This window comes from Astatotilapia calliptera, chromosome 6 (genome assembly GCF_900246225.1).
Source record: "Astatotilapia calliptera chromosome 6, fAstCal1.2, whole genome shotgun sequence".
NCBI classification, from domain to species: domain Eukaryota; kingdom Metazoa; phylum Chordata; class Actinopteri; order Cichliformes; family Cichlidae; genus Astatotilapia; species Astatotilapia calliptera.
Genome location: NC_039307.1, coordinates 23,699,717 through 23,713,958, shown reverse-complemented (window position 1 = coordinate 23,713,958; position 14,242 = coordinate 23,699,717). Strand labels below are relative to the sequence as shown.

Here is a 14,242-nt window from a genome sequence, read left to right as displayed (position 1 = left end):
AAATTACCTCCTCAACATTTCTCGAAGTTTTCCAGAGGCCTGGTAATGAACTAATCATTTGATTCATGTGTGTTGACCCAGGGGGATATCTGGGATAGCTTCCCCCCCTGGCCTAAATAAATAAAAAGAGAAGTTGTGGAGGCGATACAGAGCAATTATTCTGAAGAACTTCTTCTTGTCATTGATAAAGGTAAGAGATCTTTTCACTGGATTTCAGTCAGAAACTATGGGTGGAAAAAAAAAAAAAGTTCAACATAATCTCTTAAATTTCTTTTCCATTGTCCTTTTCATTGTGATGCCACAATTGTAAATGTTTACATTTCCAAATCAGTGCTTTAGGATCATAACTTCTTCCCACCAGGATTTGACCACATTCAAGAGGAAAAATGGTGCAGTATGAAGTGGCCGTGCTCACTGGTGATCGCCTTAATTCCACTACTCTTAACAATGTCTTCATTAAGCTGGTGGGCACAGATGGGGAGAGTGATCGCACGTGGCTCATGGGCTTGAAAGGGGCTACATCCTTCGTCAGAGGAGCCGTAAGTCTGAAATATGCATCTTCATCATTAAAAGTTTCTCAGGTTTCATGAGCTCATGAAACCTGAGCTTATACAGATTTTATACAGATTTTAGCTTTACAGCTCCTGAAGATAAGAGAGATAAGATAAGATAGAACTTTATTAATCCCTCGGGTGGGTTCCTCTGGGAAATTCGACTTCCAAAAAAAGCACAGCAACGACCGAAGTTACAGTTACAGAACTGTTATATATATATATATATATACACACACACACACACACACACACACACACACACACACACACACACATATAAATACAGAGACAAATATAAATAAAATATACAAAGGGGATAAATAGAATAAATAGGAATAAAAAATGAAAACTGGAATACAAATGCTGTCCAGTTATAGCTGAATATCCTAATACTAAACCTAAAGCTTAAATATATTTAACCTTAAAATTAAGCATTACAGCATATTCTTTGTCTGCTGGGATTAATTTAAAAAAAATTAAACTATTGCATATGTTGCAGAGAAAATCATGTCTTACTGCAATTAACATCCTCATTATTCTGCTGTTGCTTTGTTTCAACAGCTGAGATGCATATGCAGAGAAAATACCTCACTCCATGAAGGCAAAAGACCCATCGTCACTGCCATAGGAGGTTCAGTTCTCCTTCACCAAAAATTCAGTTTTTCTTCACTGCTTCCACAGGGTGAAGTTCTAATATTATAGAACAAATACACAAGAAACAAACATGTGTCTCTCTTTACTTATCAAAAGTATATTAAGTATCACAATCAAGTTAAATAAATGTGCTCTTCTGTTTCAGACTGACTGAGCTGAAGCTGAAGGGACTGGATAACTGTAAGAAGAAGTGGGATAATATTGACAGCATCAATCGAGTGTTGTGCTGCAAAAAGACTGACATATCAGGTAATTAACATCATAGCATAATGGAGTCCTTGTACTGTATGAACAATAATATGTACTTAGCTGTTACTCTAAAATTATTCCTAGAATAAGCTGCTAGCATAATGACTAATGGCAGTATGTGTTCATTTGTTGTTGTTTTTTAATCTGATCTTGGAAGAATGTGAAGCCCTATTTTACATTAATGATAAGTGTTTAAAAATGTAAAGAATGTGTATCAACACATTTACAGAAAGGTCTTACCTTTTTTTATATTTGATATAACATTTAAGACATGAAGTCAGAAATTGAATTTGTTTCTTTTTCACAGAATATGTTCATGAACACTGGAAAGAGGATGCTTTCTTTGGCTACCAGTTTCTAAATGGTGTCAACCCCATGTTGATTCAGCTTTGTACAGCCCTGCCCAGTAACTTCCCTGTCACTGATGACATGGTCTTTCCCCATGGCCAGTGCACCCTTGCAGATGAAATGAAGGTGACTGTCTCTTATGCAAAAGGAGAAAGAATTTTTTCTTGTATCAGTTTATTCTGCCCTCACTGCTACACTGGATACAGTTATGCAGATAGATAAACTCCTCGACAACTGACAGGTGTATCGTCCCTTTTATTGACGCTGCCTTCAATTATCAACAGAGTGAAACTACAAACAGAAGAAATAAGCAATATTCAGCCTATATATTCACACGATAATGCAAATCAGTTGGCTAAACTAGCTAACATTGGAAAGAAAGTAAATCTGAATACAGTACACCTTTAACCATAAAAGTGCATAAATAATAGCCAATATAGTTGCATTAACTCTTGTTCAACTTAAATACTCACAAGCGATGCTTTCTGTAAAACAACGAAGAGGATGGATGCAGATGTTTATCTGAACAACATGCTGAGTCAGTCTTTTCTCAAAGTGTGCTGCATTACTAACTCTACAGCTAATAGTGATGGGATTTCCGGCTCTTTTTAGAGATCCGGCTCTTTCGGTTCGGCTCACTAAAAAGAGCCGGCTCTTTCGGCTCCGAACCGGCTCTTCAGGTTGTTTTGTTGCTTTAATTAATTTATTATTAACAATAATATAAAATTATGCACAAAAGGAATTACTAACATAAAAACAAGTGGTTTTATTTATATATGTTTATATATAAATATATGCGGTGGCCCCTAGAGACAAAACACGTACAAACTCCAAAACACATTTCTAGCATGAACTGAACTTCCAAAGCAGAGCTACTAGATCACTTAAATTACACAATTGAAAGCATGTGTGTATTGTTTGTGTATTTATACACAGGCACTCATATATATATTCAAATAATTTTAAAAAAAAGTTCATTTACCTGTTATTACCACACACCAAATCCGGTCGTTGGTACTTGCTGGCTTGTGTAGCCACAAGATAACAAAGGCTCAATACTGCGCCCAGCATCCTGGAGCACTTCTGTTGTCTTTTGTACGTGTTTTGAGTTTTTATATGCTTCTGAGTTTTTATGTGCTTCGGAGTTTGTACGTGTTTTTACGTGTTTTGGAGTTTTTACGTGTTTTGGAGTTTGTACGTGTTTTTACGTGTTTTGGAGTTTGTACATGCTTCAGAGTTCGTACGTGATTTGAAGTTTGTATGTGCTTTGTCTCTAGGGGCCACCGTAAATATACTTTTATTTATTCACTCCACATAAAATGTAATAAATAAATCATATAATACAAAAATCAACTATTCACATTTCAAGTTTTAACTATTTAAATTTTCAGCTTTTTCCTTTCACAAATTTAAAGTGAAAAGAACACAAAACACTGCAAACCACAACACAATTAAATATAAATTATAATATGAAAACTAAAAGAACATGCATATTCTCTGTCATATGGACCTGCATGAATAAACTTTCTCAATCCTTTATCATCTGCAACTGAAAATAGTTGTGGATGATTACTATACCTTTCTAATGTTGTTGTCCCTGCCTCTCTTTCTCTCTCTCTGGCTCTGTTCCTGTGCTACTGAGTGTAACTACCGCCCCTCCCCCCTCTGCCCAGCGTAAAGCACAAGGCTCGCGTGCAGAGTGAAGCGGAAAAAAAGTGCGAGAGAGAGGCTGAGAGAAAGAAAAAAAAAAAAAACAACCCACGTGACGGCTCGCGATAAGGAGCCGGCTCGCGTCGTTCACGTCAAAGAGCCGGCTCTAAGAGCCATTTCGTTCGCGAACGACCCATCACTAACAGCTAATAACAAACAAATCTTGGCATGAAAGAACTGTAGCGACTCTTGCTGGTGGGAAGAAGAACTACACCAGCACACTCCCCGTCTGACATCTATTGGATGTCATCACCATCTTTAAGGATCAATGTCTCTATTAGTATTTCGCAGCAGGAGTACAGTCTCTGTCACTGGTCTTAAGAAGGTTTTAGATATTCCTCCAGAAGTGACCTTTACCTCAATCTTTCTGACATGTCCGTCTTGGCTAGGAAAGGTCTCAACAACCACCCCCATGGGCCAGTGGTTTCTTTTAGCTCGACTGTCCTTTAGAAGAACTAGATCTCCCTTTTGAAGGTTTTGACTCACAGATTGCCATTTTCTTCGCTCTTGGAGTGTCGGCAGGTACTGTGTTTTCCAACGGTGCCAGAAGACATTTGAAAGATGTTGCACTTGTCTCCATTGGCGTCCGAACATATCTTTATTGTCAAAGTGTCCGGGTGGTGTAGGTGGTAATCCAGTTTTCTGCGTAAGGAGGGTAGCAGGCGTAAGAAGAAGGGGGCAATCTGGATCTGATGAGACTGGTAGTAGCGGTCGAGAGTTTACAATAGCGGTTACCTCTGCTAGAAGGGTAACGAGAACCTCATGGGTCAACAGGCGAACTGAGTTGACAGTTAGCATAGAGTCCAGTATGCGCTTCACGATGCCGATCATGCGCTCCCAACTTCCTCCCATATGAGAACTATGAGGAGGGTTGAAGATCCATGTGCATTCATTCTTGGATAAAAAGTCTTGAATTTCCTGGTTGTCGCAGTGTTTTGAAGTTATTCCGAGCTCCTTGCACGCTCCCAGAAAGTTGGTCCCACAGTCGGACCTCAGCTGCTTTACTGGTCCTCGGATAGAGATGAATCGTCTCAGAGCATTGATAAAACTAGACGACTCCATCGTCTCGATGACCTCAACATGAATGGCCCTGATGCCCAAGCAGGTGAAGATGACGGCCCAGCGTTTGCTGCTAGCAAGGCCTCCTCTTGTTCTCCGAGAGCTTATTGTCCACGGTCCAAAGACGTCAACTCCGACGTAAGTGAACGGGGGGCAGACTGTCACACGATCGATGGGTAAGTCTGACATTTTTTGCGTTTCTGTGTTCCACCTGAGCTTGCGGCAAATTACACAGTGGTGGATGACTGAACTGATGCTCCGTTTCCCACCAACAATCCAGAAGCCAGCGGATCTCATGGCTCCCTCTGTGAAATGGCGCCCCTGGTGCTGCACCTGTTGGTGGTAGTGTCGGATTAGTAAAGTAGTTAAATGGTGGTTGCCTGGGATGATAATGGGGTGTGCTTCGTCGCTTTCCATGCTGGCTTGTGAAAGGCGACCACCAACCCTGAGACAGTCTGCATTGTCTTTGAAAGGAGAGAGTTTTCTGAGAAGGCTCTGTTTTGGAATGTCTTTTTGGGCTTGAAGACATGTGAAGATGTCAGGGTAAACCTCGTGTTGAAGACCACTCAGAACAACGCTCTTTGCCTTACTGTAATCTTCTGGACTAAGACTTTTGCAGATATGCCAGCCATGACACCCTTTTGGGGGAGTGCTATTCCTGTAACACCTTGCAATATGAATGAGCCTTGCTATTGCTCTCAACAGTGACCCTCAAGTAGAGAAAGACGCAAATCGTCTCGTTTCGAGGAAAGAAGCCACGACATTGGTTGAAAGTGATGTCACTGTTGGACGGATCTCAGGATCTGATTCAGGATTGACTAGTTCAAAGGTATGTTTAGTGACTTCAGGAGTTGCTCTCAGTAGGTAATCTGGTCCTTTGAGCCATGTGCTTGATGAGAGTGCACTAGCTGGGATTGATCTTGAAGCTATGTCGGCTGGGTTAAGCTCTGTTGGAACGTAGTTCCACTGCTCTGGGTTGGACGATTTTCGAATCCTCTGTACGCGATTGCATACATAGACGTAGAATCGTCTGGATTCATTCTGTATGTATCCAAGTACCACTGCTGTCTGTGAAAAATCTTGTAGAATGGAAGGGAACATCAATTTCCTCTGTGATAATGTCAGCAATCTCGACAGCAAGAACAGCTACACATAGCTCGAGCCTGGGGATTGTTATTTCTTGCTGCGGTGCGAGTTTTGCTTTGCCAAACAGAGCTCCCTTTTTTCTGCACCATTGAAGGATATAGAGGTGTACATTCTCGGTATTCTGACTTCTTCGAGAAGTTTCAGGGACTCTTTCCATGCACTCCACTCTTGGAGCAACTTTTCTGGGAGTGGATCATCCCATTGACATATGTCTGTGGAAAGTTCTCTAAGGAGAGCTCTGCCTTTGATGCTGACCGGAGCTGCAAACCCGAGAGGGTCAAACAGACTGTTGACAACTGAAAGTACCCCTCTGCGGGTATAGGGCTTCTCAGCAGTGGACGCTTGAAACGTGAATTTGTCTGTTGCAATGTCCCAGCTTATTCCAAGGCTTCTTTGCATAGGTGGAATGTCAGCTCCTAAGTCGAGGTCTTTTAGACCTTTGGCTAGATCGTTTTTGTGGAATGCCTTCATTACGTCCACGTCATTGGATGCAATCTTGTGTAGCCTCAGATTAGATGAAGCCATAGTGTCTTGAGCGTTTTGCATAACAACAATGGCATCAGTACTTGATTGGAAGGAGGCAAGACAATCATCTACGTAAAAATGTCATTCCACCAGATGTTGTGTAGTGATGTCTTGCTTGTCTCGGTCCTCTGATGCCCTTCTGAGTCCGTAAGTTGCAACCGCGGGCGACGGGCTGTTGCCAAAGACATGTACAGTCATTCTGTATTCCACGATCGGTTGATCCATGTCATTGTTTTGGTGCCAGAGGAATCTCAAAAAGTTCCGGTGGTCCTCCCTGACCACGAAGCAATGGAACATTTGTTTGATATCGGCTGTGACTGCCACCTTTTCTTCACGGAGTCGCATCAACACACCCAACAAGCTATTGTTGAGGTTGGGCCCAGTAAGAAGAACATCGTTGAGGGATACTCCATTGTGTTGTGCGCTTGAGTCGAAGACAATGCGTATTTGTTCCGGTTTGCGCGGGTGGTACACGCTGAAGAAGGGGAGGTACCAGCACTCTTCTTCTTTAGTGAGTGGTGGCGCTATCTCAGCGTGGCCATTGTCAAACAAAGTTTGCATAAAGTCTGTAAACTGACCTTTTACCTGAGGGCGTTTGTTCAGCATGTGGCGTACCGATGTAAGGCGTTGCATAGCCTGCCGCTTATTGTTCGGCAGCCGTGGCCTGGGTGAACGAAAAGGTAGTGGCGCGACCCAACTGTTAGCACTGTCCTGGTAGACTTCCTTATCCATTATCTGTAAAAAGGCCCTTTCCTCCTGTGAGTAGCCGAGGCTCTCGTCCAAACTTGTTTGTTTGAAAACTGTTTCTCCAATCGAAGAGTGCTTTCTTCGCATTGGGGTGTTGACCTTGTTGTAGCCTTGCGAGTTGAAACTTTCCTTTACCTGAATGGCATTTTTGCATGGAAGGAAGTGACTTGGACGACCATTGTCTAAGATGTTCGTTTTGAAAATGTTAGCACGCACGGGTTTGTGAGCTCCACCCAGGCAAACGTTGCCAATGATCACCCATCCAAGAGCTAGCTTCTGTGCAAATGGCGCATTTGGAGGTCCATTGCGCTGGTCGAGAACTTTGTGTGCTTGAATAACGTCCCTTCCAATGAGCAGCAGGATCTGAGCACTCTGGTCAAGAGCCGGGATTTTGGTTGCGATTTCCTGAAGGTGGGTGTGGTTTCGAGCAGCTTCAGCTGTGGGAATCTCACTGCGATTGTCGGGTAGCATATCACACTCGATAAGTGTCTGGAGCTCAAGACGTGACGTGCAATCTGCCGATTCCACAATGAAGTTAAAAGCTCTCCTCCCTGTCACTTCCTCCAATCCAGCACAGGTTCTCAATTTATATGGAAATGAGTTTCTTGTGATGCCAAATGTGTCAAAAACCGATGATTTTGCGAGTGACCTGTTGCTTTGGTCGTCTAGGATGGCATAGGCCTTAAGTTTCTTTTCAGGTGAGTTCTTTGGGTAAATGAACACAAGGCAGATCTTGGCACATGAGTGACTTTCAAATTCACTTCCACATACTTGTGTGCATGTCGAGATAGCTGTGGGCCGTGCTGCATTGCGCTCCCCGCCGTCAACTGTTACCGGCTCTGCAATAGTAGCTGTCGCAGTAGTCGTTGATGCCAGTCCCGGATGAAGAGCTGTAATGTGTAATTTTGAATCACATTCTGTACAATGTATTTCTGACTTACATGTCTTTGCCTGGTGGTTTGTAGAAGCACAGCATCTCATGTTTTTCTTGAGATAGGCCTTTCGCTCCTCCAGTGGCATTTCCCTGAATGCTCTGCATTTTTTGAGAGCATGAGGTCTTTTGTGGATAGGACATTCCTTATTTGGGTCCTCAATGTTTGTAGGAGTTGATTTCGGCTCCGTACTGACAACTTCGGTTCTGATGACTGAGATAGGTTCTCTTTTAGCGTGTTTTTCGTAAAGTTTATTCGTCTTTGAAAGGGCAGGAGGAGGCGGCACAGACTGCCTAAAGCTGGGGTCGTTGCGCATTTTTGCTTCTCTACTGATGAAGGCCACAAATGCAGAGAATGGTGGAAATGACACGCAATGGTCCTCTTTGTATTTAGAACCATAGTTCATCCATTTTTCTTGCATAGCATAGGGGAGTTTTTCCACCACTGGATTAATGCCTCTCGCTGTATCGAGGTAGAGTAGACCTGGAATGTAACCTTCACTCTTTGCGGCATCTATTTCTAGGAGCAGGTCCTGTAGTTAGTTGTGGATCTTTGTATGAGATTTTTGGGAAACGGTCCAATCTGTCGAGCAGTGCGTTCTCTATAGCTTCGGGGGAGCCGTAGCACTCATTTAATCTTTCCCACACCTTAGCAAGTCCTTCAGAGGGATTGTTAATATGCACAGCTCTTAAACGATATGCATATTGCACTGATTCTGTGCCAAGCCATTTAATCAGCAAATCCAGTTCCTCACTGGCCGTTAGGTTTAAGTCACAAATTGCATTCTCAAACGAAGATTTCCATCCCCAGTAATCTCCTGCCTTGTCACCAAACCTTCGGAGGCCACCGGTGAGTAAGTCACGTCTTGCCAGAAACCTGGCTATGTCAGAAATGTTTCCTTGTTGCATGCTCACCTTATGTTCAAATCTCGGTGAAGTACCTGGTGACATTTTCTGCATTAATTTCGGAGACTGGGAAACGTTTTCTCCTTTGTCAGTACTCAGAGGTTGAAGGACATATTCCTTTAAGGTGTCCGACCTGGTTGGCTCTTGTTTTGGCGTGAGGAATGTGACATTTGGTGCAGGCATTGAATTATACTCGGTATGGCCAATTGGGCTTGTGCTGTCTTTGATGATGAGCTGGTCTTTCACATAGTTAAAGGTGCGTTCCAAAGTGTCAACCCTTTGAGGTACACTCACGTGTTCTTCTTCAAGATCATTGACTGCTGTTTCAAAAACTATTGCTTCGGCGTGTTGGAGGGCTTGTAATGTGGCCTCTAGACGTGTTTCCTCTACTTTAAGCTCTGCTTTCTTAACTTGCATTTCGATTTCCTTTTTAGCGTATTCAGCTCTTTTGCGTGCTGCTTCAGCTTTGGCTCGAGCGTTTAGGGCGGCCATACTGGCAGATGACCTACTTGTACCTTTTGACCCATATGATTTCTCTGAACGGACAGATGATGCTTTATCTTGTCTTGCTTCAGACATGGTTGATGTAGCTGAGTTGACGTAACATCCAAAGGTTGTCTTGTAGAAGGACGCTTTTTCACTATTCTGCCCTCACTGCTACACTGGATACAGTTATGCAGATAGATAAACTCCTCGACAACTGACAGGTGTATCGTCCCTTTTATTGACGCTGCCTTCAATTATCAACAGAGTGAAACTACAAACAGAAGAAATAAGCAATATTCAGCCTATATATTCACACGATAATGCAAATCAGTTGGCTAAACTAGCTAACATTGGAAAGAAAGTAAATCTGAATACAGTACACCTTTAACCATAAAAGTGCATAAATAATAGCCAATATAGTTGCATTAACTCTTGTTCAACTTAAATACTCACAAGCGATGCTTTCTGTAAAACAACGAAGAGGATGGATGCAGATGTTTATCTGAACAACATGCTGAGTCAGTCTTTTCTCAAAGTGTGCTGCATTACTAACTCTACAGCTAATAACAAACAAATCTTGGCATGAAAGAACTGTAGCGACTCTTGCTGGTGGGAAGAAGAACTACACCAGCACACAGTTAGATCTTTTCAATAAATTCACTTTTACATGAGCAGATATTATATTCAGATTTCTACAATATCCTGAACTTTCAAACAGAAAGGGAACATATTCCTGTGTGACTACAAGCGTCTGGATGGAGTAAAAGCAAACACCATCAACGGGAAGAAGCAGTACTTGGTGGTGGCTCCTCTCGTCCTGCTCCACAAAGATCCTGATGATAAGCTAATGCCAATTGCTATTCACGTAATTCAGACAGTAAGCTTTAATTTAATAATACACCCTTCCTTCTGCCCGAGCTTTAGCCTTGTGGAAAAAATCATCCCATAGTGATTTCCAGGTTGCAGAGTCTGACACGTAGATTGAAACGTGCCCATGGTGCATCCTCTGTACAAGGTAACTGACGTTTGCTATACCATTTATTTCAATGGTGTGGAAAGCATTTGTCCATAACGGATGGCACATTAATACCACCTATGAATTTCTTCACTATATAAAAAAGTGTACAAACAATATATTAAATGATCGTCTTGCTAATGTCGTTTCCTCTTCCCCTCAGCTTTTCAAACCTCACACACGCTACTCACCGCATGTCAACCTCTTAGCTCGAAGTCGTCTCATATCTGAGACTGGCAGTTTCACTCAGGTAAGCAGTAAAAACATTAACATTTTATGCGATGACCAGCACACTAAAGAATTGTTTCATTTTCAGTGTTATGTACAACATTTGTCTCTAACCGTGAGCTGCCCGTTCTCTAGTTTGTAGTATTGGGTGGAGAGGGCATGTTTACCATCCTGCAGAGGTCAGTGTCCTCAATGACCTACAGCTCCCTCTGTATGCCAGATGACATTGCTGAACGTGGCCTGGAGGCTGTGCCAAACTTCTACTACAGGGATGATGGACTAAAGATTTGGGATATCATCCACAGGTATCATTGTGTTCTTACTACTGGTGGTGGTGGTGTACTATTACTGGGTTGGGCAGACGTTTGCCTTCATTACTGCCTTAGTTATTTCTGGCATAGATTCAACAAGGTGCTGGAAACATTCTTCAGAGATTGATTCATGCTAACATGATAGCATCACACAGTTCCTGCCTGTCATGCATGCATGATCCAAAGCTCCCATTTCACTACATCCCAAAGATGCTCTATTGAGATCTGGTGACTCTGGAAGCCATCTATGTACACTGGACTTGCTGTTACTTTCAAACCAGTTTGCAATTTCTTTTGAGCTTTGAGGTGCATTATCCTAATGGAAGCAGCCATGGATACACTGTGGTTATAATGGGATGGACATATTCAGCAACAATACTCAAACAGCTGGGACTAAGCTGCTCAAAATGTGCCAATAAAATGTCCCGCGCAACATTTCAAATACCAAACAAGAGCACTCAGACGGTGTAACTAACCCTGAAGAGCAACGGCTGTACTAAAACTTTTTATGATGTTTCATTATGACATGCTGACCTCAGCCTGTTTTTATTATGATATGATGACATCAGCGTGCTAACAATCAGGGTCACTGATTTCACATTTGGTGTGATCTTGACCTGATTTTCACCAAAATTAAAGCAGCTCAAGCTGTTATACGTATCTACCATTACACAAAATTTGAACACAAGACCTTGAAAACTGGATGCTAGATTCCTTAAAAACATGCAAACAAACGAACACAGTTACATAATCCCTGCGTTTGAAGGAGAATATCATTGCTAGGCTAAAGTCTTGAATTCTTGCGTTTTTCATATGATTCAGTTCATTTTGCTTCAAAACCCTTTTCTTAGGATCATGATTTTCAATAGTCTTTTAAACTACATTTTTAATCCTAAAATTCTCATTTCCTTTTGCTTAACTCACTGCAAAATTAAGTTCTTTCTATAATTGATTATCTAAAGCTTTATTTTTATTCAGCAGAACTGACATGGTGCAAGTCAGCAGTTCACAGAGAACCCCTGCTTATTATACAGCTCCACCCTGACATGGAAAAAAAAGAAAAAGATCCGAGGTTGAACTGTTCTGCCCTGAGCATCACCAGCACGCATGTACTGGAAATAGGTTACATTTTTGAGGCGTCTATGCAGAGCCCAAACTAGGCTATGCTAAAAACAATACCTTAAAGACATTAAATTCATTCTGCTTCACCTGGGACGCAGCACAGGAGTATTTGCAGTTGTACCTCAACCCAGTATCACGGAAAAGGATGTAATAGACCCGCTGGGCTATCATGTGGATGTCACGCTTTGCCTCTCCAGACGTGATATGGATACGCATGCTTAACTTACCTAAGGAGCTTGGAAAGAAAGCAAATTGACTTCTTTAAATTTCTTAAAGGCATTTCACCTCTGGTTCTTCAGTTCTAAAACAAACTTTAATTCGTACCTGTGTCTCTCCATCATTTGGCTTTTGACTTGATGAAGCTTCTCGGATATAAGGTGAAAACTACTTCAAGAAACATCAACCATAAGCTCCTTAGACTACCATGACCTGGATGACTGAGAACTTACAGACATGCTTAAGTTGCAATACCTTGCAGTAACAGAAGACGGCAATAATTTATTTAAAGCCAACATGAAAACAGTCATGGGCAAACCTTTAAGGAAACATTACTAATACATTTATATGTAAATACATATCAACCATCTAGCTTAATCTTAAGTACTTCATTCTTTAGAATAGCCCTTTGTAGAATAGCCCACACCTTGGTAAGTAGTGACTTGTTGGCTTTAAATAAATGATCGCCCCCTGCTGGTACTGCAACTTAAGCACGCAGGTGAAGAAGCAAAGTGTGACATCCACACGATTGACCAGCTGTTTCCACAACTCAGGTCAAATATTTTATATTTGAGTTATTTATTCAGTCATTTGGGTTTTGGTTCATCTTTTGTTAGTAACATGATTAGATGACATCTGAGTTCTGTTCATAGTATGCAACCTAATGATAACTGATATGAACCACTGATATTAAATCATGCATCCTGAAACATCATCTGTACAGTAACTTAACATGAATACATTCTCATCAGTGAGTTTATCTTTGTCTCAGTCTTAAACAATTTTAACCAAAATTATCATCACAGTAAATGAAGCAGACATTAACATGAATTGGAGGGAGACTTTCTTTCAGCTGCTCCTTTTAGGATCTCTCCAGAGCGGTTGATCTGCCTCCATCTCACACTATCCCTATCATCCTCTTCTGTCACACCAGCTCTATTGTTTTTGCTAAATAAGATTCTAAAATTGCTCTGTTCACTTGCGTGTTGTGATATGTGCAGCATTAACCCAAACTCTGAACCTGAAGTACCACTTTGGGGGGAAGGAAATCATCTTCATTCTAACAGAAGAGTATTTGCAATTTGCAACTGTGCTGAAGTTTCAACAGTCTGTGGTTCTGTTCATACAGAGATTCTCTCCCTTCCTCTGCCTGTTTGTAGGATGCAACATTTTGCCCTGCCTTATCTCCTCTGGAAAGCTGGCGCTGATTGAGGTTGACAAAAAAAGCCTGCCCCACTGTTCCCTGAAAATTTGTGGTTTCCCTGTAAGGGTAAAGTGAAGTCCCTGCAGGGAGACATCCAGAACTTTCCAGTGTAGCACAGTGATAACCTTGTTCATATTACAGACAAGCAAGCGGGTTTGTGTACTTGAACTTTGCTTTTATGGTGTTTTGTGTTGTTTATTTAGCAAACTTGTTTTCTATTCTGGAGCACCAAATAACAATAAAACAAGATATAAATGAACAGAAAAGACTCATTTCAGATAATAATCATTATCATAGCAAGTAAAGTAGGGACGAAGAGCCAGTGGCAGATAATGATACAAGGCCCTTTTGTAAGCATGTACATGTAATGACATCGATTCATACTTCAGAAATGGAAATTGCCATGCCTTTTAGCGAGTAGGAAAACAAAGAACTTTTGTCAAAGGATAAGGTTGTGTGACATTCATTATTTATTTATTTAGTCACTCAAAATAACAAACTGAATAAAATAGAACCTCATAAATGGCTAGTCAGGGAGGTCACGCTGACCTACAAATTTAGTCAGATTTAGACGTGACCGCTAACATGATACGACACATGCATTATTTGTTTCGTGCAGACCAGTTCAGATTTACTGAAGGGAAATAATATGTTTATAAAGCATTCATGGCTTAATTCGATTTTTTTTCACTTAAACTTTTCTTTTTCACACCATCATCTGAACTTCTGAATTAATATTCAGTCAGGCAGCAAAAAATAATCTATGTGCAATATTTTGGACAAGTCTAGATGTTTGCTATTTAATGAGATTCAACTACATCTGTCGCTTTG

General features: G+C 41.4%; 1 pseudogene; it reads left to right on the top strand.

The window, feature by feature from the left end:
* Positions 1-386: 386 nt before the first annotated feature.
* LOC113023431 (arachidonate 12-lipoxygenase, 12R-type-like) lies at positions 387-13,436 on the top strand (annotated as a pseudogene).
* Positions 13,437-14,242: the final 806 nt, after the last annotated feature.